The sequence below is a fragment of the Sus scrofa genome, chromosome 13 (genome assembly GCF_054392235.1).
Source record: "Sus scrofa isolate SSC_HxYL_T2T_F1_AM1 chromosome 13, Sscrofa_HxYL_maternal_Yorkshire_Landrace_v2.0, whole genome shotgun sequence".
NCBI classification, from domain to species: Eukaryota; Metazoa; Chordata; class Mammalia; order Artiodactyla; family Suidae; genus Sus; species Sus scrofa.
The window spans coordinates 185,482,014-185,509,415 of NC_139395.1; the positions used below are offsets into that span (position 1 = coordinate 185,482,014).

The window sequence follows — 27,402 nt, forward strand, 5'->3', positions numbered from 1 at the left end:
AGCTTGAGTCAAAATTAGTAGAAGAAAAACTGGTTTATATGCTCTGTCTCTGCTCTGAAGCCTTCATCCCTCTGGATGGCATCTTCTCTCTTAATATTCTTCCATATCAAAATCCACTCTCAAAATATATCAGAAGAAAATGTGTTTATTCTAAATTACCAATCTAACAGTATCAAAAATTTTTACTTGTTAATAAAAAATTAAATTGGAAGACAAATTATAAACCTATTACTGGTTTCCAGAAAACACAAAGATAGAGAAACATATTAAATAATACCATGAAAAAACTAAGACAAATCTAGGATGTGAATCATTCTACAAATTATGTGAATTGGATACCTGAAAATGTCAATGGCATGTAGTTAAAAAGATATTTTGTGTGGTCAACACCTTTCCCTATACCTACTAATGGTTGGTCCTGAACTTCATGAATAGTTTAAGTCCAATGTGCAACTCAAAGTTTAGTTAAAGGTGATATCTAAATCTCTCTTCCAAAATTTCTGATGATTGTAAACTATTTAAACACATCTCTAATTTTGAATGCTTTGAGAATATCCACATATTGCCCTGTGTGCTGCTGTTGTAACAGAATTCCAAGTGAAAAACTGACACACCAAGTGGTAGATGTTAAATTGTACATGGAGATGTGAGTGTTGAACAGGAAAGAGAATTTTATATAATGGATGATTAACTGACCTGGAAACTAATTTATAACATCTTTGATGTGTCAGAACTTTTTAAAGCAAACTGTCAGTTTTCAAAACCATACATTTAAAATAATTTTTGGTTCTTATTTACTCTTTACAAGGAATTTATGCTATAACATCTACCTTTAGAATCACAAATATTGTTGCTTTAAAAAGTTTTCTATTTCTCCCTTCTCTCCTTTTTAAAAGTATTTCATAAATTTACATTAGAGTAAAATAACATGGAAACTATATTTTTAAAAAATCTTAACATTTGTTTTTATGTACTTTGTATGCATGCCTGTGAGTTGCTAATACTATATATTGAGATTAAAGAAAGAATAAAAAAGAAATACTGTTCTTTAGAGAGGAATAAAGAAAACTCCAGGAAAGGAAAATATATATTGAGTATTTAAGGTACTTAAGTCAAAATTTAAGAAATATTTGGTAGCACTTTCAAAGGTTAAAAAAAAAAAACTTAATAAAGGATAAGGTAAGAAAATGTTTATAGTAAAAATTTTCTGGAATATATACTCTGGCCTAAGTGTAGCACAAATGTCTTTGATTTTAATAAATTTAAAACATAGACATTCTGTGAATTTTTAAAAACATAAGTAAGTCTGAAACATGTAAGAACTTTGTGTAGAAAGAAAATGTCCCTTGTCCCAAACATCCTGACTTTGGCCAAATAACACACAATGTTTGAAAATATATTTAAAATGTTTCCATAACTTGAACTGCATCTATTTTATGGAGGTAGTTGTTTGGTAAAGGAATTTCTGAATTACAGAAATAAAATATTACAATTTTTTAATAAGTCCAGAATTAGAGCAAACTTTATTCATAATACACTTTTAATGTACTTTGAATTCATATTTTATATGAATATTAAAATTATAGCTTTCTCTTCAAGTTAAAAGCTTCTAAAGAATATTCTCTCTGGCTTAATTTGTGTGCTCTGGAGACATCGGTAATATCTACATATTCAATTAATGGATAATAGTGATAGCTGTAAATCAACATTCACTAAACATTCCCTAACTGTTAATAAAACTCCTTAAGGGTAATTCACTTCTTCAAAGAGTCTTTTTTTTTTTTTTTCTTTTGTCTCAGGAATTGTACCCCATAGAAATCTTATTTACATGACTATATATTCTCTTATTCATCTATAGGGTCAGAAGAATATCGCACAAAACATGTCTGTGGGGAACTTTGGCACCTTTGATTAGACTAGGAACTTTGTTCTAGGCCTATTGATCTTTTAGGCTAGGAGCTTTGTTCTGGCCTGTTCTCACCCAGAGATTTGTGATAAATATCTCCTCCTCCATATTATTTTTTCTTTATGGATGCAGTCTTGAATGGCAGATTTTGGAATCAGAAGACATGCATGCATTTGAGTCCTGTTATTGCATTCACTTAGTAGGTGCTCTGTGGTAAGATTTTATCACTTTTGGAAATTTAATTCTTCTGAAAAAATAAGTTTAACAACACTTTTTCCTATGGCTTTTATGAAATTGGTAAAAAAAAAAAAAGAATTCAAGATTAAGTACCTATTAAAATTGAAAAAAAATATGATTTGAATTAATTTTATTAGTATTAAAGCATAGTTTATAGAATGTAATTTAATATTAACATATTAATTTCTCTGCATTCATATATTTTATTAGTTTTATGGCCATACCCATGGCATAGAGAAGTTCCAGGGCTAGGAACTGAATCTGAGCTGCAGCTGCAAACTATACCACAGCTGCAGCAACACAAGAATTTTTAACCCACTGTGCCAGGCCAGGGATTGAACCCATGCCTTTGCAGCAACCCAAGCCACTGTAGTATGATTCTAAACCCCCTGTGCCACAGTGAGAACTCCCTGCATTTCTTAATATCAAATGATATATAACCTTTGAACACACATATGCATGTTTCAGTGAAGTGGAAATATACATAATTGGAGTTATGTTCAAGTGATTTGGCTCTGACATAGTACTGAAAAGTGAAGAATTTAATGTTTAGCTTTAGGAAGAATTACTGGTTATTCTATTTAAAAAAATATTATATAATGAAATATAACAGGCATTCAACAATTCCCTGTTGAGTGAACTGAAATATATATATTTTCATTAAAAACTTCCCAGATTCAAATTAAAATAACTATCACATAGTAAAAACACAGATTAGTATGTATATTATTTATAACACTGTATGCAATTAAATATTTTGCTGTATCCAAAATAGATACTGCATGATGTAGCAAATTATTATTACACTAATGTAACAAGTAAAAGGCAACACAAAAATAGTGAAAAGGAAACTCTCAGTTCAAAGATTTTTTTTTTTCCCTTTTAGGTGTAAGATTTAGACAATGCAAAATTTTATAGAAAGATAAAGGAAAATATTTCTTTTAACTCCTATAAAAAGTGTTTTATAGGAGTTCCCGTCATGGATCAGTTGTTAAGGTATCCAACTAGGAACCATGAGGTTGGGGGTTTGATCCCTGGCCTTGCTCAGTGGGTTAAGGATCTGGCATTGCCGTGAGCTGTGGTGTAGGTTGCAGATGCGGCTCAGATCTGGCATTGCTGTGGCTCTGGCATAGGCTGGCAGCTACAGCTCCAATTAGACTCCTCACCTGGGAACATCCATATGCCACGGGTGCGGCCCTAGAAAAGACACAAAGGAAAAAAAAAAGTGTTTTATAGTATGCAACAATCTTATAAATACTAGCAAAAAATAGGCTTTAAAAACTACTTCAGTGAGGCTACTGTGAATTGCCTTTGGAACATTTGACTTAGTTTGGTAATAGCAATTTTTCTTAGCCATTTACAAATATTTTCCACATATACAAAAGTGGAAACAGCATGATATAGGAGACTAATTCTAAAACTGGGAAAAGAGGATCTAGGTTCTACTCCTGGAGGTACCACTTACTGCCTCAGTTCTTGGGAAGTTTTTGTGCACCAAGCAGAACATCATTCCCATCATTTTAATGAGACTATTTAAAAAATAATTTATATACAAAGGAGTTTTAGAATAAGCTACAAAGGAAGATACCATAAAAGGCATCTACTAATTCCTTTACTTTTACCAACCAGCATCTATTTAAGCTTTTATTGTGTGACTATTAATGTGCTAAGTATTTCTCATGTAATAAATTGATCTTTACTACATTTCTATGATTTAGTAACTACTGCAATCCCTATTTTATAAATCAAGGGATATGGACCATAAATTATTATTATTATTAAATATATGTGTTCACATATAAACATACACTTTAAAATATTTTTAAACAAAATCTGGAGAGCAGTATGGAGATTGCTTTAAAAAACTAAATATGGAACTACCATATGAGCCAGCAAACCCACTCCTGGGCATACATCCAGAGAAAAATTTTAACTTGAAAAGATATATGCACAGCAATGTTCATTGCAGCACTATTTACAATAGCCAAGACATGGAAGCAATGGATAAAGAAGACATGATGTATATACACATACAATGGAAATATTACTCAGCCATAAAAAAGAACAAAATAATGCCATTTGCAGTAACATGGATGGACCTAGAAATGACCATACTAAGTGAAGTCAGATATAGAAAGACAGATATCCTATGATATCACTATATGTGAAATCTAATCAAATTAAACAAAATAACTCATTTATAAAACAGAAACAAATTTACAGATTTTGAAATCAAATGTATGGTTACCTTAGGGGAAACTGTCAGGGGAGGGATAAATTAGGATGGGAAAAACATGTACACACTACTATATATAAAATAGATAATTAACAAGGATCTACTGCACAACACAGAGAAATCTACTCAATATGCTGTAATAACCTATGTGGGAAAAAAAGAATGGATATATACATACATATGTATGACTGATTCACTTTGCTGTACACCTGAAACTAATACGATATAAGTCAACTATTAGAAAAAAGGAAAAAAAGAAGGGTTATCACTATGGGATACATAGGTTCTGAAACAAAATATATTATCAACAAAAAAAATCTTCAAAACATTCAAAAGTATTTGAGTCTGTTTCAAAAATTAAATTTGTAAACATAGAGTATCTATGTAATTTTAAAATTTCCTGTGTGGCTTCTATAGTGAAATCTACCTTTGCCTTATCAGAAGGGTAGCAATTTGAAATTATAAATTTATATCCAAGATGACTGATTTGATATATCACATGGAGAACTTAATAGGTATACATCTCTGAAGTATATGTTCAACCACATATAGATAAAATTGTATTTTCTATAGATGAATCAATTTTTTAGAGGTCCATATTACAGTTATCCCTGGGAAGCAATGACTTGCAAAAAATAGACAAAGAATGTAAATGTGCACTAACCCAAGTTTGCTTTGACAGCAATATTACAACATTTTGGACATAGGTCGCTCCACAGAGACAGTTTCTTCTTTTCTTCTTGGAAAGCTACCTTAAACTCACATAAATTAGAGCCAGAAACTAGGTGCAATTATACATACTTCTTTTATGAGGAAACAGAAAATAAAAATAACTGAAAAACAATATTTAAAATAAAATAAAAAGGAGTCCCCAATGTCTTAAAGTTAGCACACTGCTCATTTTACTAATGTCATGAAATATATATCTATTTCAAACAAAATTTTAAATTCACGTTTGCAACTCTTTTAATACATTATGTAAAATATTCTCTTTAAAAGTAACTTGATCTATGAGAAAGGTTGTAGTGCATTTTTTAATACTTTATGAAAAGAGCTGTGTTTATACCTACTTTGTTTTATGCTTCTTTTCTCCTACTTTTGCCATGTCTCTGTTTCATCTAGATTCTTGCCTGTGCCTCAAAAGTCCCTAACAGCAGTCTTGGACAAGGCGAACTTTGCTTCTCACCTAAAGAGCATGGAATTTGAACTGAAGGAGCAATCCTTATGTATTGACTTAATTCCAAATGTTGCTCCTACTCTTCCACAACTGCTGCTCCTTTTTGTGTGTGTGTGTGTGGGGGTGGGGTGGGGGGGTGCTGGGGAAGGAGGAGCTCTCACACTTAATTAAAATTTGACAGGGTCATTGACATTCTAGCAACCACTTTCACTGCTTTATCATCCACTTGGGAAGATCCATGTTTGATTGCTAAAGGGCACAAAATTGAATTTGAATGCATTTAAAAACATTTCAAAATTTCAGCTTCATTTAAAAAAAAAGTGCTTTTTTTTTCTTTTTTAAATTTTGTATCCATTCTTTTGTATGGAAAGTCATTTTGTCCCTACAGTGACTTGCCCTAATGGAAATAGAGACTATTAGATTATGAAAAAAAAATGGACTGCATATATCAGTGGTTTTAACTCTACCTTCATATTAAAATCACCTTGGAATCCTAACAAAATACTTATGTCCTTGTTCCACCATTAACAATTCTGATCTAAGTGGTCTGCAGTGGGACTTAGACATTAATTTTGGTTGAACGTGCCCCAGTGAATGTGTCAAATCCAGCATCAATGACACATCTACTTGCAATTTCATATTATTCAACTAAATAGGTTACTATATTTACTTCTTATAACCACTATATCTTATAGCATTCTAAGATAAGTTTATCCTCATTTTCTAAATATGGAAATATAGGATTATGGAGACTAAATGACTTAACCATCACACTACGTTGTTTAATGAGAAAATAGTGGCACTTGACCCCCGCCCCCAAACGCAAGAATCATCAATGAAAGATGCATTATCTTCAGTAAGCTAGATTTGCCGAGCCAGAAATGTAATGGCCATATGTGAAAATGTGCAATAAAGTTAGTTATAAATCTAGAAACAAAAGTCTACCTTAAAAAAAAGTTTTCAGTTTTGTAACTAACTAACAACAACAAAGGATCATAAGGAACGACAAAAAAATTAGTGGTGACAATGAGTCACAAATATTCCTCAACTAAAATATTATGATTAATCAAGATTTAATTCTCAAAAAAAACTGAGTCATTTGCATATATTGACATTGTTCCTCACTATGGAAATTGCTATAGTTGTCAACAGCTTTGGTGAATGGCATATGTACTTGATAATAGTTTACTATACTGATTTCCTAAGGTTCCACACTGGATTTCCAAGCATTACTACCCAAATTAACAATAACCTTTCAATTTATTCTATTTTCTGCTAGGTTTTCATCCAGAATGGTATATGATAGCTCACATTAAATTTCCATGCAAACAGGATCCATTATAGTTTGAAGAGATGAAATTTCAGGTCAGCATTTCATGAAGAAAAGTTTTGTTCCCATTGTGACCCTAAAAAAATTGACTGTGAACCTGGGGCCTGTTGTAGGCACTGGAAAATTTCCAAAATACTCACAAAAGTGTACAATAATGGGAGTAATAAGAGCAAGACATTTACCACATGGGAATCTCTGAATGTGTTGCTGTCGTGGGCATAGCCTAAATTTAGCTCTTTATATTTTCTGTACTTATGGCTGAAGTTACAAACCATATGGTGATAGAGAAAATTATCCATATTTTAAGGAACCAGCCAAAAAGCTTTGCTTATTTCAGCCAACAAAAGCCTATTCCTAAAAACTATCTAATCACAAAATAGCTCATAAAATTATTATTATCCTGATTTTGGTAATATTTCTCATTTGCTTGATTCACATTGGGAGGCATTTAAATTTTGTAGAGAAAAAAGTGAAGCATAACAAAATCAAAGTTACAACACAAATTTTCAAGTCTTTGAACTAATGCATTTGTTGATATTTGACAAATACTAATATTTGACAAATACTAATAAAATAAAAAAGGAGTTCTCACTGTTGTACAGCAGGTTAAAAATCTGACTGCAGTGACTCAGGTCACTGCAGAGGCGTGGGTTCAATACACAGCTCAGCACAGTGGGTTAAAAGATCCAGTATTGCTGTAGCTGTGGCATAGGTTGCAGCTGTGGCTCAGATTCAGTCTCTGGCCTGGGAACTTCCATATGTGCAGGTGTGGCCCTACAAACAAACAAAAAATCTCCCTATTGTATTTGTTCATTTTAAAGAATAACTTCTGTCAGTAACAAAATATAAAAACATACTTAAACACACTGAAATTCAAAATGATTGTTAGAATTTTGTCCCTTTAAAATATTTTATAAGTAGCTGTTTCAATGACAAATTTTAGGGAGAGACTGTCTTGTTAATATCCTGCTTCCCTCCTTATTTCCCTTATCTGTATTTTCATATAACTTCTTTGCTAAATTGAGCTGAAGAAATACGAGCATCTATGGTTCAGTCTGCCCTTTTATAATTGGTGAAAGACTTATTTCAGTACACAAATGTAAATATTTTTGCCGTAATATTCTGTAATCAATGGAATAAGGATATGTTATAGATAGATAACAGAGAATAGAATAGAACTTCTTTCATATGTAACTCATTCATTATTGAATGTTGTTTATTGATCTTTTGTGTGCCAGCTGCTGTTGTAGGTGCTAAAAATATTGTGGTGTAGGCAAAGGGCTGGAGATAGATGGAGATACTTTTTTTTTTTTTTTTTTTTTTTTTTTTTTTTTTTTTTTTTTTGTCTTTTTGCCCTTTCTAGGGCTGCACCTGCGGCATATGGAGGTTCCCAGGCTAGGGGTCCAATTGGAGCTATAGCCACTGGCCCATGCCAGGGCCATAGCAAGGCGGGATCCGAGCCACGTCTGCGACCTACACCACAGTTCACGGCAACACCAGATCCTTAACCCACCAAGCAAGTCCAGGAATCCAACCCACAACCTCATGGTTCCTAGTCGGATTCATTAACCACTGAGCCACAACAGGAACTCCAAGGTAGATGGAGATACTTTTGATGGGTGTTCAGGTATGCCTCTTGAAGAGATGATATTTGAGCTGAGATTGGACATAATGAGACTGAGCAACTGTCTGCAAAGAAGAGTGATCCCTGCCTAGAGAATAGTGGGGACAAAAATCCTTAGGACGAGCATGAGTTTGATATATTTGAGCAATTAAAAAAAGATTCGGTTGACAAGATTTTTTTTGCAGCCAAGAAATTATTCTAAGAATTAGTCTAGAAAGGTAAGTGACTAGACATACCTTGTAGGTACAGAGAGAGGTTTGGCTTTCTTTCCCCATAATGGCAACAGAAAGCCAGTAGACAGTTGTAAAGGGATCTGGTTGATATTTTAAGAGATCTCTCTCTCTGCCCTGTGTGGGGTTGGGGATGGGGACAGGGGAGACTGTAAAGAAATGTGATCAAAGGTGAAAACAATTGACATTTAGAGATTTCAAGACGTGAATGCTTAATTTTATTTCTTAGTAAATCTACTTTTAATGCTGCATACATTGTGCCTACTGAGTTATTTTGAAGTTAACTCGATATAAATTTTATATTTCCTCTTAATGCAGGTTTTTAAAGGATGATCTTGGACTGTATAAAAATAATTTGCCTCAGTTAAAAATGCATCCTTTGACTTCATCTTATATCTTTTGAATTATTGTCTGGAGATGGAACCTGGGAATATATCTTTTGAAAGCAATCTACAGTTGATTTTTATTCTTGTGAACATTTAAGAACCATTGTTCCAAAGAGTGGTTGTTCCTACAATATAGAGATGGCAGTAATGCCAGGTAAGACTTCCAACAATAAAGAATTCTTGAACTGAATCTTGAATGAAAAGTCAATGTGTTCCAATTAGAAGACAGTGTGGGAAAAGTCATTTCCATGCAACAATTTACACAATTAAAGATTAGCCTTGTGTCAGAATGGAAACTAATTCATTTATTTGAAGACTGTCTTGGAAAAATCTTTTTTCTTCCTATACTGTTTTTCTTCTCCTACAACCACTGTTGAGCATTGTCCATCATTATTCATGCACTTAGAGTAATCTTTGGTTTCTCAAGCCAAGTCTCTGATATATGACTGTATTGGTCTTTAATTTATGCCATGCTGTAGAACATTTATGGTAGTCCCTTGAATTTGAACAAAAGAAAATTATTAGGAAAAAAAGCCCAAAGAATCAAACCTGTGGATATACACTTAAAGAACTCTGTGGATGCAGTTACATTATTCCCATGTAATAACCCTTTGAATTTTTGCTATTTCTTGCTATAAGGTACCTGCATGAGATAAACATCTATATATATGTAGATATATATAGATACATATTTACATGTAAATCATGCAGGTAAATCCTATAGCAAGCAAACAAACATATATATGGGGGGGAAGAGAATAAAAGACTATAAAAATACTTCCATATTACAGATAGCTGTGATCAGTAAATAAAAACTGCAATGGAGTATTAGGAGTTAAGATGCTGAAATCCTAGATAGATTGCAGGAGTGAAATAGATGCCACTACATTTTTTGTTTAGCAGTAAAGTAGAAATAAAAAGAACATAAAATTCTTGGGTTTGATTGATATCCCAACGCGATGACTAAACAGAGCTGCAAGTAACAGCTGTAAATAACATCAGGTACTTCTAAAGCAGAGCCACCTTCTGCAAAGGCAGAATTATTATGTAATTATATCTACTTTTCCAAGTTACAAACTATTCCCTGGCAGGGATCCACTTCTTCATTCATTACGATTCAATATAATTTGAACTGCTAAGGTAAAGTGTCTCCCGGCAGGAGGCTGCAAATGAATCCTGCTGATGCTTTTATTACTACCGATTCATACTGTTAGGCCCAACATTCAAACAACTCCAGCACTTGGAGAAGCATTTGCAAGTGGTTTATTTTGAAATAGAGCAGAGAACCACATAAGGATGAGAAAATCCAGGGAATCCATAAGAGTCATACCAACATGCAGTAGGTTTGCTGTAGCTGTATATAAAAGAGTTGATGGCACACAGTAGTCCAAAGTCTTTAACTAGTTTTTATCTTCAATAAAAACCTTAAATTTCATTTCCAACTAAAACAAGAAATGAACTGTTGGGGAGGGCTGATATTATCTTTGTATACTCCCCCTTTTCTTTCTTTTGGTAGTAGTATTTTTGTTGTGTTTTGCTTTGTTGTTGGATTTGTCTCTTGTCCATCAAATTTTAAGTAAGAATGTTAGAATTTTATTGCAGAAAAAGCCATAATTATCTTCAATTGAGTACCTCTGGAGAAATTACACCTCATATGCTGCAGCTATATAGTTGTCATTTCATAGGTTCACAATACAGAACACTAAATTGGCTAAATCATTTTGATTGAAATAGGCTTTTTCTATATTCTTATATGACTATTAACATTTACTATGGAAAATATCACTTACACATATCTACAGGTAGTTCTTTTGTGTGTATATGTATGGGTGTAGAAATAAAGACATATATAAAGTATATGTGTACATATAAATACACACATATGGATATATATTATTTATATATATATAAATGTTTATATATGGATGCATGTGTATGTCTATACATACACACACACACACACAAATTAAAACTTTATAGAAAAAATAAATCAGGACTCATTTCAAATTAGTGGTCTTTAATGTGCATTTCTGCAGGGAATGTGAAGCGGTTTCTGAAAGGAAGCAGAAAGAATTACAAAGCCAGCATCTGGAAGAAAGCTTCATTGTTTTTGGCATGCAGTTATATTCAGTAATAGGAAGGTCATTTTACTGACCTTCTGAATAATGTTGACTATAGGTGCCAGACACAAGATTTTTAAACACTCACAAAATAATGAAAGAATATTTCCTCAAAAAAAAATTAATGAAATTTAGTTTATTGCTACTATTTTAAAGTGCCATGCAGGTTTTCCTTTGAGTCTCTTACTAATACTAATGAAAACAATTTAACTAAAATTCCTACACGCTGTTCAATGAAAAATTCTCTAGTTTGACTCTACAGTCTCTGCAAACTATTTGAAGGACCAGTGCCTTTAGCTATGACCGTTAAATATTCATCCACACTAACGGCTTTCATTTCTGCCCTCAGTGACTGAAGCCAAGCTATGTGCACTGACTTGATACGCCAGCAGGCGATTTCAACTTCTCTTTCATGTGTATCTAACTGCTTTTAGGAAAAGAAAGGGAGAAAATGTGGCATCATTAACAATGGAACTCACAATACTAAAAGTTAGGAAAAGAAGATATTCATGGTTCCTATAATTTACAGATTTTGAGTTAATTGATATTTTTCAACTACATAAACACTTCTGCTGTCAACATTAACTGACAAGGTAACTACCACTTCATTGACAATATTTTTAGGAAATCAGGTAAAATTATAAGAAAATATTAAGGATTAAATAATGAGATTAAATATCTACCTAGAAATAGCTTCCATTACTTTCTAAGTATGAGAAGACATAACTCAGTCATGGATGTCTTTGTTTTTTTTTTTTTTATCAAAAGAAAGATAATTACCCTTCATGGGTGAGACATTTGATTTGATTTATCCTACTGATATTCATTTCATTTCATTATAAATTAAACTGTTTAATTCAACACTTCCAATACTACCTGCTACTGAAGGGACATCAGTGCTGACTAAGAGCGAGTTGATAGATCAGCTATACTCATATTAAATAGGATGTTTGTAATTATTGTCATAAGGTAGCTGTCACTTTGATATCATGTAACCTTTTCCTTTCTTATGAACCTTCAATTCAACTAAAAAGCATACTGCAATTACAAATCTTCAAAGTATACACCGTGTAAAATAATACTATACTATACAGGTTTTTATCCAACTCAATTAACAATATATGTTTAATTTCTAAGCATCTGTTATAAAAGCTGACAAAGGTTTATTTTTATTAAAAATGTAACAATATGTATATGTTTAGAATTATAATGTCTAGAATAATTTTGTATAATTTCAAAGAATTTTGCTTTATGTACAATTTTCCAAATTGAATGACAGCCAAGTTTGATAGATATGTATGTAGCATCAAAGTAACTGTCAATTTATAATACTTTAAATATAAATATCAAGAGCAATACATAAAAGCAGTTTAAAAATCAGTGTCTTATTTTTATCAGGGATAAACTTTGTTCTGATATCTGTCATAGTACCTAAATTGTAAACTATCTTTAGAACACACTATAGAATAAAAGTTTATTTATAATAAAGTTAAAAATCATTATAGACACCTTCTTCCAAACCCTAAATCTTCTCTATTGTCATCCTCTTTTGAACATTTCCAGTCAATATTATAAATAATAAAACACTTCCAGATAGTTGACATCCTCACTGAGGTACATGTCTAGACTCTTCATCTCTAAAGTTTAAAGGGTATATAGGTGCTTTTATTCAATGGTGTACAACAAAAAAACAAATAATTTTGGGGGGTGTAATTATTCATTACAAAGCTGACCACTTGGACCATAAGTATTTGTTTACTTATACTCATGCATCTCTACAGATCATATTTAAGACAACCTATAAAAATATAGTATAAGACTTAAAAAATGACAAAGCAAAATAGAAATTTAATAATAAGGTAATATTAGAGCAAATAAAATAGAGATGCAGCAGAAGTGCTGCCAAATTACTCAAGTTTGATAAAGAATTTGGATCTGAATTTCCAGGGAACATTTTTTTCTTTTTTCTTTTCTTTTTTTAATATATAAGATACATTAGAACAGTAATAACAACCAAAGCATCAGAACTATCCATTGAGCAATTTTAGGGCTACAGGGATGGTGTTAATTGTTACAGGTGAATGTGTTTTCATTATTTCCTCATATTAATCCTGTGAGGAGAGTAATATTTCTACTTTATGATAAAGAAATTAAACCTTAGATAAGATAGAAAATTATCCAATATTAAGCTGATATTTGAACCCATATTTCTCTAGTTTATGACACTTATCCACTTCTCCAGTCTATTACACGGACTCACAAATAATGTTTCACAAGACAAAAACATTGTTCTAATTGATCTTCGCAGGCAGAGAACAGTGAAAGTGAAGTAGTAGATTATGACCTATATAAGTCCCTAAAGTAAATTTACAGATCACTTTGTAGAATATGTTCTCAATATGTCCCTCCATACAAGGTAAAGGTGAGTTTCTACAAATGCATTCTATGAGGAGCCAACCCTTTATGTACCTGGTCTAATTGTCTGGCTTGATTTAGGGATATCATTTCACATGCGAATTTTTAAAACTAACTGGACTTTCAACAGGAATTGTTCAAGTTCAAAATTGTTGTCAAAAAACCTAAATATAGGTAGTATATCCACACATATGTTGTATATAATTAAGGAAAGTAGCTTCTCAGTTAAACTACCATGAAAATCTGTTACCAAGTAAATCTCTATATAGCTACATGGATTGACCTGCTACTTAGTGTTTTCAAAATTTTCATTACCTAGTGAAGAATTATGCAAAATATGATTTTTTGGTTTTGAAGTAGCTGACTATAAGTCAACATTTCTGACAGTTGGCTACTGAAATCACAAAGTATAGTTGGCTATTCAAATATTTGTATAAATAGCAAGAAAAAAGTCTCAAAATAAAGCAATACATTAAATTCTCTTTTCCTAGGAGAGCATGTGCTTCCAAAGAATCCACAATGATCCCATAATTAATTTTCCTAGACGAAAAAGAGTACTATATTGAAAGGTCCAAATGTCATACCTTTTGATTACCCATAAAATACTCTTGAAATACAAGTTTAAAAGAGAACTAAGTGGAAGTTTTGCCTTATAAATTAAAGTTACTAGGTGATTAATGTATTTGAATTGATATTAGGTATTGGATTTTCAAGCTTTTCCAGTTTGAAAAATTGGAAAAGAACAAATTCCTGCAAAATGAGATCTCAACAAAGAGGAATCTACATTCTCAAATCTGCCTTCTGCCTTCTCATCGCACCCTGTCTTCTCTCAGCTAAGTACCCTCACCCTTGTCCACTCTCAGACCAAGGGACTCACACTTACATTGTGTGCCTGAATCATTCGGTTTCTGTACCCCCAATCTAATTCTTTTATATCTAGGAAGAGAAAACCACTTAATATTGATGTTGATCTTTATACTGTCAAAATAACACCTTTTAAGTAAATAAAATGGGTCTTTAGAAACATAAAGATACATATTTTTCAAAACAAATTTAACTTAAGCCTGTAAACCCAAAAGGGCATATGCCTCCCATATCAATGAAGTCAATGCCTAAAGCCATCAGATTAAGCTATCTCAGATGCTACATGTTTTGTAGAAATTGTGTGCAGTTAACACGTGCATTGAAAAGAAAAAAATGCCTTTTTACTAGTTGGGGTAAATAGTATTTTGTTCTCAAGTATGCCTTCCTTGCTTACCCACACTATGACTTTGTTATTTACAGAATATACTTCACTGCTCCACTGATTTGGGGTGTGGCCATTTAATTTATTTTGACCACTGAAAGGTGGGCAGACATAAGCCATGTTGCCACACCAGAAACTTTAAATGTTTGTATGATTTGCCTTGGCCTCTTCCACTCCTTCCAATCATTATCAGAAGCACTTGCTCTAGAAACCCACTAACTCTTCAAACTGGACCCAAAAATAAGAGACATGTGAGTCAGACCTGACCCTACCCCAGAGCTCAAAGCCCGTCCCAAATGAGTCCAGAAGACCACAGAAAGCCTATGGACCCATGAGTGAGAAATAAATGTGTATGCCCCTGAGACTTGGAGTGGTTTATAACACTTTAATGTTGCAATAACTGACCAACAGTGGTTACAAATAACTAAATTGAGGTTTTTACTTTTTTTAAATTTTTTAGTCTTTTTGCCATTTCTAGGGCCGCACCCACGGCACATGGAGATTCCCAGGCTAGGGGTCTAATCGGAGCTGTAGCCGCCTGCCTATGCCACAACCACAGCAATGCCAGATCCGAGCCACGTCTGCAACCTACACCACAACTCACGGCAATGCCAGATCCTTAACCCACCAAGCAAGGCCAGGGATCAAACCCACAACCTCATGGTTCCTAGTCAGATTTGTCAACCATTGAGCCAAGATGGGAACTCCCTAAATTGAGGTTTTTTAAAACCCAGTGAAGGAATTCCCGTAGTGGCTCAGTGGTTAGCAAACTGGACCAGCATCTGTGAAGATGCAGGTTTGATCCCTGGCCTTGCTCAGTGGGTTAGGGATCTGGCGTTGCTGTGAGCTATGGTGTAGGTGGCAGACGCTGCTCAGATCCTGCATTGCTGTGGCCTTCTATCATGTAAGGTAAATCATTGTTTGAATTTCTATTTTTCCTAAGTTCATAGTTTTATATGTATTCATATCTTTCATTTGCCAATTTTAACCTAAATATTTACTTTTGTTTTGTAAAACTAAAGTAACTCTCGGAGAAGGGGTAAGAGATGGAATGTAAATGAGGAATTCTTTTGTGCTCTTGTGTAGTGTTTACTCACTTTTGACCTTGTTATCCACAAAACATGAAAATGCCTAGGTAGGCACAGCACTTCACCCTGACAGGTTGTCATCATGCTCAGTCCAGTGCTGGTTTGTGATTGCTTGATGTGTCAAAAACATTACCATGGATTTTTTAAAATATGAAAACCCTGAGTTCATTCTCCAAATCATAGGATTTTCTCAGATTTCCAAAGGAAAGGAGATTTAAAGGAAAAAAAAAAAAAAAAAAAGGTCAAAGCAACAGGATTTAGTAGAAATGAGTATCTTCCCAAAATAAACTTGAGTCTATTTTATTACAGGCTTTCACTGTTACAACAGAGTAAAGTAATTGCATTGAACCAAGAGAAGATGTATAAAGACATAGTATCTTTCAAGTATAAATTACTTTCTATTTTATATACTGGGCAAAATAAATCTAATAAGAATTCAATTCAAAAATTCAAAGTTAGTTATTGATTTTAAAGTAGGATGTTTATAAATTAGCATAGAAATATGATGTCTCTTTAGAATTATTCTTTCCTTATTTCTTTTGAAATGTTTCATTTGGGAAGAGACATTTATCTTTTATGAAAAAAAATTAAATAGAACTTGAAAGCTGCTTCTGTACACTGGTTTATGTAAGATATCTCTGAAGCACAATTCATTATTTTACTCATTTTTTTAAAAAATATCTAATTGTAAAAGATGCATTTTGATAATCTGACAGATACTGGTTTCATTACAATCTACCTAAAAAATCATTGCACATTTCTGTCAGGACAGAAGACAGTTTACATATTGGTGTTCGACTACAGCATGATTATTAGAGGAGGCCTCTCATTTTCTTATCTTGAAAGAGCATCCTTTGAGCTTTATTTTTATAAAATACAACATAGAACATCTTACTTCAAAATGGAAGTCACCCGGAAGTGGATATCACCTCAACATAATTTCTTAACAACTGGAACTAACTCATAAAAAGGACTCTCATATGAAATACTATTCTTCCAAATTTTACAGGTATTTGACTGAAGTCAGAAACTATTCATCAGCAGAGTCACATGAAAATACAGCAGCAATGGGAAAATATAGTGATAAATATATTTTATGATCTTTAAAATTTTTAATCATAATAACATCCCAAGAATTGATGCTTTGTATTGTAATCCAGATTCTATCAAATCATTGTTGCAAAGATCCTGTTTTGAGGATTGCACAAATATCTAAATTAACATTTTTTTAACCATAATTTTGTTGTGTTCAGTACTTTTGCAATGATGCTGGCTGTTACTGAAAGAATGGACTATTAGTAACAAAATAAAAAAATAACAATAATTTTATATCTGAAACTATAGGTAATTCTTAAAGGAATTTTCATTAAGATTTTTCTTTATAGTAGTCAGTCCTAATGTTATGTGTGTCTATCCTTATACATAGGTGTATGTTTGTGTGTATATTTATTGATTGCTCTAAGAATTTTTATACAAAACTCTGTTTTATGTTAAAATTTATAACATATTTCCACATTAAAATGTAAGCTAAATAATAAAGCTGTCTTGTTTATTGGATTTACTTGATTACAATGACTATTTTATATTCTATGTTTTAAAACAATACATGATATAAATAGTTCTAGTTGTTCATTCTAATATCATCTCTTTAGTTTTAATTCCATTCCATATGTATTCATCACTCTGGTACCCATGGACTTGACAAAAGAGAGAGAATATTGGGCTATTGGACAGGAGTCAATTCTTCTTGCCAATAGCTTAAAGCTTTGGCATCATATTCATAGTGTCTGTTCACACATTTGAGCATAACTATCACTTTCATGAAAAGGCATTTAATCACACTTTGTATTTGGTTTTCTATAATAGATTGTAAAATGATTTTTATCAGTTGATGGGTTGGTTTGTGTTTGGCTTTTTAGAATTTCTGACAGTCTGGGATTTAGGAGATTTAGTTACAAATTCTCTTTGCTCTTAATGTAAGCAATGTTGATTTTAAGTTACTCATTGACATGCACTGAGAATAGAGGCAGGGGTGGTGATGGAATTCTTTAAAGATAAGATGCGTGATCACACTATATAAATCTCTCTTTCTAAGGGATGAAAGTAGTTTTAAGAGTCAACTTGACTATAAAAGAAACACATTACTAAAAAGGCAAAAGAAAAGAATAAGTAATCTTCAGGGTATCTTTATCCTCACAAGTCCTTTCACACCAACTCTTAAAATAACACTGAGGGGTCAGATTCAGAGAAGCCACTTTCTTCCCTCAGAGAGCTTATACTCAAAAGGCCCAAAACAATTCAATCTATGATAACAAGCATGAGGTGGTTTATCTAAGTGGTACAGTGATTTGGACTGACTAGAGGAATTCTTGAGTGATATGGTAGGAATACTGATAAGTGAGAAGACACTGTATTTTAAGAGGATTATTTCCTTCCTTTGGTCTCTTCACTTGTCCCTCCTTTCCCTTGTTTTCTTTCCCTGCTGATAGTTTAAGGTCCCACAACAATTTTCTTTCCTTAAAAAATTTTTTTTTCAACAAGTAAATATCTATAAATCTAGGTGCTGTTGATACATATGTTTTTCTAATTTCAAGAGACTATTGCCTAAGTGATGCTTATATTTACATCCTCTGAGTATCAATCCTCATGATTCCTTCAATGCTGAAGTCCCAGGCATAGTAACAGTGCCGGCAATTATAACAACCTGGTCTATACCCCTGTGCCCTGCATGTATTCTGGAAAAGGATTTATCAAATTGTGTTTTAATTTTTTGGTTCCATTTTTGTTTTCCTGTTGAGTATTGAGGACTTCAAAGGTCTAATATGTGTTTTGTTTTTCTTCCCCTTTATAGTTTAATATTGTGCCTGGCTTTCTGGTGTTGAGTTCATCTTTGTTCAGTTAATATTTGTTGAATTAGGTGCAGATATATGTATGAGAAAATACTACTTGCTATCTTTATTGAGCATTTAAAATGTGCCAGGCATTCACATGACACCATTACTATCATCATCTTACCAGGCAGGAAGTTAAGACAGAGAGAGGTTAAGTAAATTACTAAAATTTACAACTAATAAGTGGATTGGAAATCAGTCATAATTACTGGATTCCATGCTCCTGACCACTGGGTTAAGCACAAATGGGTGTAATTTAATGAGTGGCTATAGTTTCAATGAATAATAAAGGGGCTAATCTGAATATAAGAGTGAAATGGCTCTATCAATGGATACCAGTACACTCTGATTGCATAGGAAGTGTATAACCCAACCCAGATCTTTATTTTGGCAGTGAACTGAGAAGTATGAAAATTATAGAGAGAGCTCTGAATTTTGCAGCTATTTATAATGATAAAGTATTACTCTGATTTAAAAAAAAAAAAAATGAAAGTAAAAAAGTTCTCCTAACAAGAGAACCTGCCTGCAGTGACAAATGGGAGAAATGAGGTAGCATTTGCTGTTTTGTTTTCTGTGTTTTTCCATTTTTTTAGGGGAATTATTGTATTAATAATAGCTAGGAATATGGATATTTAAGTACTAATTCTGGAATCAGATGCTACAAAAACTTTAAAACTTTAATGCCAGAGTTCCTGTCGTGGCTCAGTGATTAATGAATCTGACTAGGAACCATGAGGTTGCGGCTTTGATCCCTGGCCTCACTCAGTGAGTTAAAGATCTGGCGGTGCTGTGGCTGTGGCAAAGGCTGGTGGCTGTAGCTCCGATTAGACACCTAGCCTGGGAACCTCCATATTCCATGAATGCGGCCCTAGAAAAGACAAAAAAAAAAAAAAAAAAAAAAACTCTAATGCCAAAGATTTTAGGTATTTTAATCCTTTTGCCTTACAAAGCTTTATTTAATAATGAAGGTTTACAGTTTTCTGAAATATTTATTTTTCTTGTTTTCTATTCTATACATACTTCTTATTCAATGAACATACATAAAAGATAGACAATTTTTAAAATAATTGTAATGTTATTTGTATTTGTCTTATTTATATGTTCGATCCTCCATGTATTTAAACATAGACATTTTTTTAAAATCTTACTATTTTTCATTGAAATAATTTAGATGTTAACATAAATGTTAGCAATTATTAATAAATTCTATTTGAATGACATTATTTAATAAAGTCTTCCTATAATGGCAGACATGCAAATTATAATTTTTATTATTTAGAGACTTTAAATTATTATGTAATTTTGAGACAATGTGTATGGTGGAAAGATCCACTGAGTTCTAGCCCACACAGACATGAGCTCTCTCATTTCACATTTGCTAGACTTTGTGTCAATGTCTATAGAAAAGTGAGAACAATATCGACTACTTAAGAATTTAATACATAAAATCACCTGATACGTGATAAAATATCCCAAAGCATCAAATACTAAATGTCTTTGTAGAAGTTACTTGTTTTCTGATAGCTTTGCTTAATGTGGGAATAATATCTCAGTGATTTTTTTGGTACATAATCTGTATCTCTGTAAATTATATCAACTATCACTAAAAGCCAGCCTGGTCTTCCCAGAGTGGAAGTTCAGACCCTTTCCCTCACTATTTTATATTTTTAGTGGATTCCCCAAAATCTTCTGAGTCAATGGTTTTCTACAAATTGTAACTGAAAACACTTTCTCTTTTACATGGTCAGAAATGAGATGAACAATCAAATAATGTTCTAAGTTCTATAAAAGTATAAATTACATAAAGTCAAGCTTTGCAGCACGTGACCAACTCTATGAAGGGGTTTTTGGAATCTGAGGGAACTCTAGATCCACGGGTAACGTTATATAGATTCACAACAGGTATTTAAAAAAATGAAATCCCATGAGTTTAAAAAAATTAGCCTAGAAGTGTGTCATCATTATTTCTATTTCCAGTATGTACTGCATATTCTTTTCTGTTCTCAAAAAAAAAAAAAAAAAAAATCCTGTGATTAGAAAAAAAAATAAAATTGATCAGCATTTACAATATATGGACTTAATTAGATCTAATTCCATTTATCAAGACTGCTTTGTTTTGGTTGGAATAAATAATTCTTATTCTAAATACATGTTGGATATTTGAGGGCCATTCAAATTTAAGAGTTAAATAAGCTGTTTTTTCAATCCTTCACTTTTTTATTTTTTCCCTGAGGGCCGCACTTGAGGCATATGGAGGTTCCCAGGTTAGGGGTAATCAAATCAGAGCCTCAGCTACTGGCCTATACCACAGCCACGGCAATTAAAAAGATTCAAGCCACGTCTGTGACCTACACCACAGCTCATGGCAATGCTGGATCCTTAACCCACTGAGTGAGGCTATGGATCAAACCCGCAACCTCATGGTTACTAGTTGGATTCATTTCCACTGTGCCACAACAGGAACTCCCATCACTTTTCTTAATGGAAATGTTATAATTATTTTTCTTATAAATGAAAGTTACACCATTTAAAGACAAAAAATATCTTTGTATTAATGAATTTATATAGCATATCTAAGGTTTCACTGCTTGATTTCATGCCATATTTTATGATGGTATGTCTCATGCAGACAACATTTTGCTGTTTATTAATACTCTGATATTAACCAATATATTTTATTAGCAGAATTCTACTTTTAATTATTTTATCTTACTACATAATATAAGAAAATCCAACTTCTTATATCATCTATCCTTGAATTAGCAATCACTTAACTTTTTCTTAGTAATTTTAAAGATCCAAAAACTAGTTGTAAAGAAGAAATTTTAAATTACACCAGATAGTATATCACTCTCAAACCCAAAGAGAATCAGAATTTTGGTTGTTTTGAAACTGGTATCTTAATCATTAAAGTTTATAAGCTTGACAAAAATCTAAAGACATGTTAATGATCAGGTATTCATGAATCTGATACAAGGACCTCAGTTTTGTATGGAAAGGAGAGACACTGTATTTTCACAAAGTTCTGTGTCCTTGCAATGAATTGATTCCTTTAAAAATCAAAGGTGTACTGGGTGGAAAATACCATGTATATATAAGAAATATTAACTACAAGTTAGTAAGTAGCTCAGAATTTTACTTATTTATATTTTTAGTTAAACTGAATATTTTTATTCCATGGGTTAATATGTTGAGCATTTTCAACATCAAATCCTATACATATTTATCGATTCTTTAAAAACAAAGTTTCAGTAGAGGTAATTGATAGCATATGTTATTATTTTTTTAGCCTTTAATATTTCCTTTGTATCTCACATTCATCAATGTTTCTATATGCATTAGAAAGGAACTTTTCACGTCATGAATTCATGTATCTACCTTATTTCTGTGTGTGTTTATATCCTTTTCCTATTCAAACTGTGAAATCTGTCATTAAGCCACAGCCAACCTGTGAAATCTGTTATTCCCCTGCTGTAATTTATAGTAAAAGACTCCATGATCAATTAGGACTGTACTTGAACATGTAATCAACAGGATGACTGATCACAGAACAAATTAAGAACCTTTAAAAAAGACTTGATGTCAATTTAATAGGTCAGTTATTTTATTGTAAATACACATCAATATGTGATTAGTATACTTTCTGAGATTTAACTAACAAACTAATAATAAAATTTGTTGTCAATACAGATATATTTTTACTTTTTCCTATATTATCATTATTATTCTTCAATAAATGTCCTTCATAATAAGCCTAATGTTTTACAAAGTTGAATTGAATTGGAAAGAGGCTTTTAGGTTATCATAGGTGATATTTAATTTTTTCCAAGTATTTAAAATTTACCATTATAGTATTTAAATATTGGATTTGCTAGCTTGTTTTGTGAACCTTACACACTCATTTTTTTTTTTTTTTGAGTGCATCTTGAGCCAGGGATGACCTTTTCCATTTATATATTCCTTTTCACATTCTATTCTAGATTAGGCACCTCAATTAATCCTTGATAAATTGAACTATTTATTAAGGATTGTGTGTGTTTTGTGTGATTGTTGTGTGTGTGTGTTTATGTGAGATGTGCTGAGATTTTTTTATTAATAAATCATTTGCCAGTGTTTTGGAGGGTTGCCCAAAGAATCATTTTATAGGTAATGAAGACGTATTGGTAGCATCATCAGCCTCATGTCATCATCAATGAGTCCAGTATATGTTTTCATTGAAAAAATATTTTGTGTTACCTATGACAAAGCAGTGATCAAACACCAACATTTGACTAAAGCAAATAATTTTTGCTATATTAAAATCATGAAATGCGTGTTGAAAAGCATTATTAATACATTTTTCTGAATCTCCTGGTTATTAACTCTTTTGATTACTTATAAATGTCCTCATCTCTTTTCCTTTTATTCTATTAGTTTTTATATACCAGTGAATAAATCTTCATATCTACATGGTCAGTCATATCTACTCATATCAAAATGAATACTCATTACCATCCATTGATCTACAGTTCTCTTATGTTATCCTGTGATGGCCAGAGAAAGGAGCACAGGATATTCTCTCAAATTTCAGCACTCATGAGGATGAGTGATACAAATAAAAACAAAATGAAATAATCTATACAGATCTTTTTCAATTTACAATGAAAAACTCATCATAAACTGAAAATATTTTAAGTAGAAAATACATTTAATACACTTAACCTATTGAACTTCAGAGCTTAGCATAGCCAACTTTAAATGTGTTCAGAACATTTAAACTAGCATATAGGTGAGCAAGATCACCTAACACAAAGCCTATTTTATAATGAGGTGTTGAATATCTCATGTAATATATTGAACACTGTACTGAAAGTGAAAAACAAAATGGTTGTCTGGGTGCAGAATGGGTTGTAAGCATATAAGTTGTTTATACTTGGGATTGCATGGCTGACTGCGAGCTACGGCTTGTTGCTGCTGCCCAGCATCATGAGAGAGTATCTAATGCATACTGCTGGCCTGGGAAAAGACCGCTCAGAATCCAAAGTATGGTTTCTATTGTATGCGTATTGTACCATCACAAAGTAGGAAATTTTCAAGTCAAACAATCATAAGTCTGGGACTATCTGTATTTAATTACTCTACTGAAAATCAAATGTAAAATTTGTCATAATCATTTTGTATTTTAAAACCTTCATTATATTGATATGTTCAGTATGTCATCTTGATAATTACAAATTCTAAATCTAAAAAACAATTTAAAGGTATAATTGTCACATTTATCCCTGGTGGCCATAATGACATGGTTAAAAGTAGTTAAAGGAGCAGTATTTTTAAATTTAATCTCAAATTTCTTTCATCCCAGCTGTGTGGTCTTGGTGATAATTCTTCAATATTCTTGTGCCTTAACTTCCATTGCATTTCACATGAATTAAATTAATTAATACATATAACACAATTGTAAGAGTGCTTGATACTTTATAAGCCCTAAAAAGTGTTGACTCATTATCCTGCTTTGTTTTTATTTTAATCAATTGCCTATTATATCTATTACTACCAACTCTTTAATATCAACTATTCTGTGACACCATCACTTGTTTTTAAATTAATTTTTAAAATAAATTGCCCAAAGTAATATTTTATAATTATATATAAACAAAAATATTGAAATATGTTTAAATCTTTGAATTCAAATAGCTACGTAATAGGGAACATTAGCATTTTTGTATTCAAAGACCATCTACAGAAAGATTTCTATGGTAATTTTTATTAGTCTTTTAAGGTTCAGGCATTATGTTAGCAATAAATATATATCCACAAAGTGGATGGGTCACTTTAGTCCATTAGATGGCTCTGCTTTGAGTTTTGCTTAAAACAAGAAGTAGTTTATAAATGATATATACATTTCATCTTTATCATAGAGGAATAATTAAATCAGATGTTTTGGATTAGACAAGTCTAATAAATAAATGATAAATATTCAGATAATATATGTGGCTCCTTTCTGGAGCTGCTTCTTACTTATACTGACTCTTTGCTGACTTGAAAAATTCCCTTTTTATCTATGATTGCTGCTTCTGTTTTTTAAATTCCCTTCTGCAAAATAAAACTCAATTACTGTGATTATTTTTTAAATCAAAATATGTTATTATAATTATCAGATTAGAACCTCAGCAGTATCAGCAGTTCTGACTGAACATGAAAAACAACACTTAAAAGACGTAGAAATAATCTCCAAATAGACTTAATTATAAAATAGGTTTATATATCTCCCTACTCTTTTTTCAAAACAATCTATTTTCGCTTAAAAGCAATTAGACAGACAGTGCTACTATTCAAATCCCAAGGTTTAAATACCCAAGGATTTTGATTCAATCCAGTTGACTCTTATTTTTGAGAACTAATTTTGTACCCATCACTGTGCCTAATTCTATAAAAATATAAAGAATCTCCACCAATAATACTATAAGGTGAAATAAAGCTCTAAACAGAGCTTGTTTGTTTAGAGATTAATATAACTTTAACTTTGGATGTGTTTTCAACATATTGGTAGAAGTAGATAGAAACTCTTAGAATAAGGAGTTATTTTGTGTTGGGCAACTGTATCCCAAGCAAGAAAGATACAAGGAATATAGCAGGGACAATACTGTTTTCTTTTTTCAATAAAAGGACATTTTGGCACTACTCCTAAATTTTTGGATGTGATTATACATCATTGACCCTACTTGTGGGAGGATGTTTATCTCCTATTTGATTCTATGTCATGTTTTTCATAAAATGTTATTTAATATTTCAAACAAGGAAGAAAACTGGGAGCTTTACTTTTCCATATATTTATTATGAGAACTATAGAGGGACTCTGTTTATAATTGTAGCCATTGCAGCAACAAGACTATGTATTCCTCCAGGACTACATATTTTTTTTCCATTATACAGCCTACTACATATTTCAAATTATATAAAATATTAGTTTATTTAATTTTCAAGAGTATTTTGGCCATTGTTTTTGAAAGACACTTAGTCTTTCCCATTTTGCAGAGATGTATTCAGCATAAAAATTTAACACAAATACAAGAGTCACTGCTTCATGTACTGTTCTTCCCACTTAAGGACCAGAACAAAGTATAAATGACAACTGAAGAAGTAAAGTTAAATATATTATTGTTATTTTTATTTGACGTACATTCAGCAACGTTTTTGAGCACTTACATACTCAGGTGGGTGCAATTTCCCTACTGCCTCTCAGACTATAGAAATTCAAAGATTTAGTATATTAAGAAATATATATGGTAGGAGATCATCCTTTACACTGATGGGGATCAATTCCTCTGTCTGGTAGGCCTGGGATGGTCTTCTCACATGAGTTTATGACAAATGGCACATTCTGCCTGAGTGGAGACAGAAAGTGGAGGCTGAGAAAGAGCTATTGTAAAAGCATGAAGGAAATTTGGAAGGAGTAGCAGTGAAAACAACAAAAAATTTTCAAGTGAAATTAAAAATAAGGACACAAATATTTTAGATCATAATTTAGATAAGGTGTATTTAAAATACGGAGTTAATTTAACTTGGATTTTACTTATTTTCAAATTCAGACATTCTGAGAAAAATTGAAATAAGCAAAGAAAGCTTCTAAATACACATCTCTCGATTTTTTTCCCCCCTCTCATTTGGGGCTTTTTTGTTTACTAGAGTATTACTTACCCTAAAGTAACTTCAAATTAAATTTAACTACTAACAAAGCAATGGGACAAGAGAAATCTTAGTAATAAGATAGACTTTCAATTATCCTGGAGAGTATTCTACAGTGTATAATTAGTTTGATCAGCCTTGAAGTCTCTTAAATAATAACTTACAACTGAATTACTTTGACTTTTTAAGCTGACATAGATGGTGTGTTTGAATTCTTTATCCTATATATTTTACAATGCCATTCATTTGTGTCTGCTCTGAATCAAGAAATTCAGCAAATTTAATTGACTTATTTATAACCACTGGAGTTTTAAAAGCTAGTCAATATTGTTCTTAACATACCCCATAAAGTTTAAATAAATAAAAGGCAAACAAAATCAAGTCTTTTGCATTCTTAATCAAAACGCAATCTGGAGTTCCCGACGTGGCGCAGTGGTTAACGAATCCAACTAGGAACCATGAGGTTGCGGGTTCGGTCCCTGGCCTTACTCAGTGAGTTAAAGGATCCAGCATTGCCGTGAGCTGTGGTGTAAGTTGCAGACACGGCTCAGATCCCACGTTGCTGTGGCTCTGGCATAGGCCAGTGGCTACAGCTCTGATTGGACCCCTAGCCTGGGAATCTCCATATGCCACGAAAGCGGCCCTGGAAAAGGCAAAAAGACAAAAAAAAAAAAAAAAAAAAAAAAAAAATCTAACATGACTGAACTCAGAAATTTAGGACTGAGTGATAATTTACAAAAAGACTATCCCTTTGAGTTTGAGATATTATTGAAAATATATCATTTCCCAACATATTAGTACACACATTTTCAAAAATATAAATCTTATTTTTAAAATAAGATTTTATCAGA

General features: G+C 32.2%; 1 protein-coding gene and 1 long non-coding RNA gene across 5 annotated transcripts in view; both read right to left on the reverse strand.

Moving 5' to 3' along the window:
• The window catches only part of CADM2 (cell adhesion molecule 2), a 1,076,345-nt gene that overhangs the window by 417,782 nt on the left and 631,161 nt on the right, over positions 1-27,402 (reverse strand). The gene's annotated exons all lie outside the window — the stretch shown is intronic.
• The window catches only part of LOC146397801 (uncharacterized), a 62,736-nt gene continuing 51,862 nt past the window's right edge, over positions 16,529-27,402 (reverse strand). Inside the window, exons 2-4 of the long non-coding RNA XR_014824973.1 lie at positions 22,026-22,303; positions 21,187-21,313; positions 16,529-19,723 (exon numbers count right to left, since the gene is read on the reverse strand). This is a non-coding gene — a long non-coding RNA (uncharacterized LOC146397801). The remainder of the gene's footprint in view (positions 19,724-21,186; positions 21,314-22,025; positions 22,304-27,402) is intronic.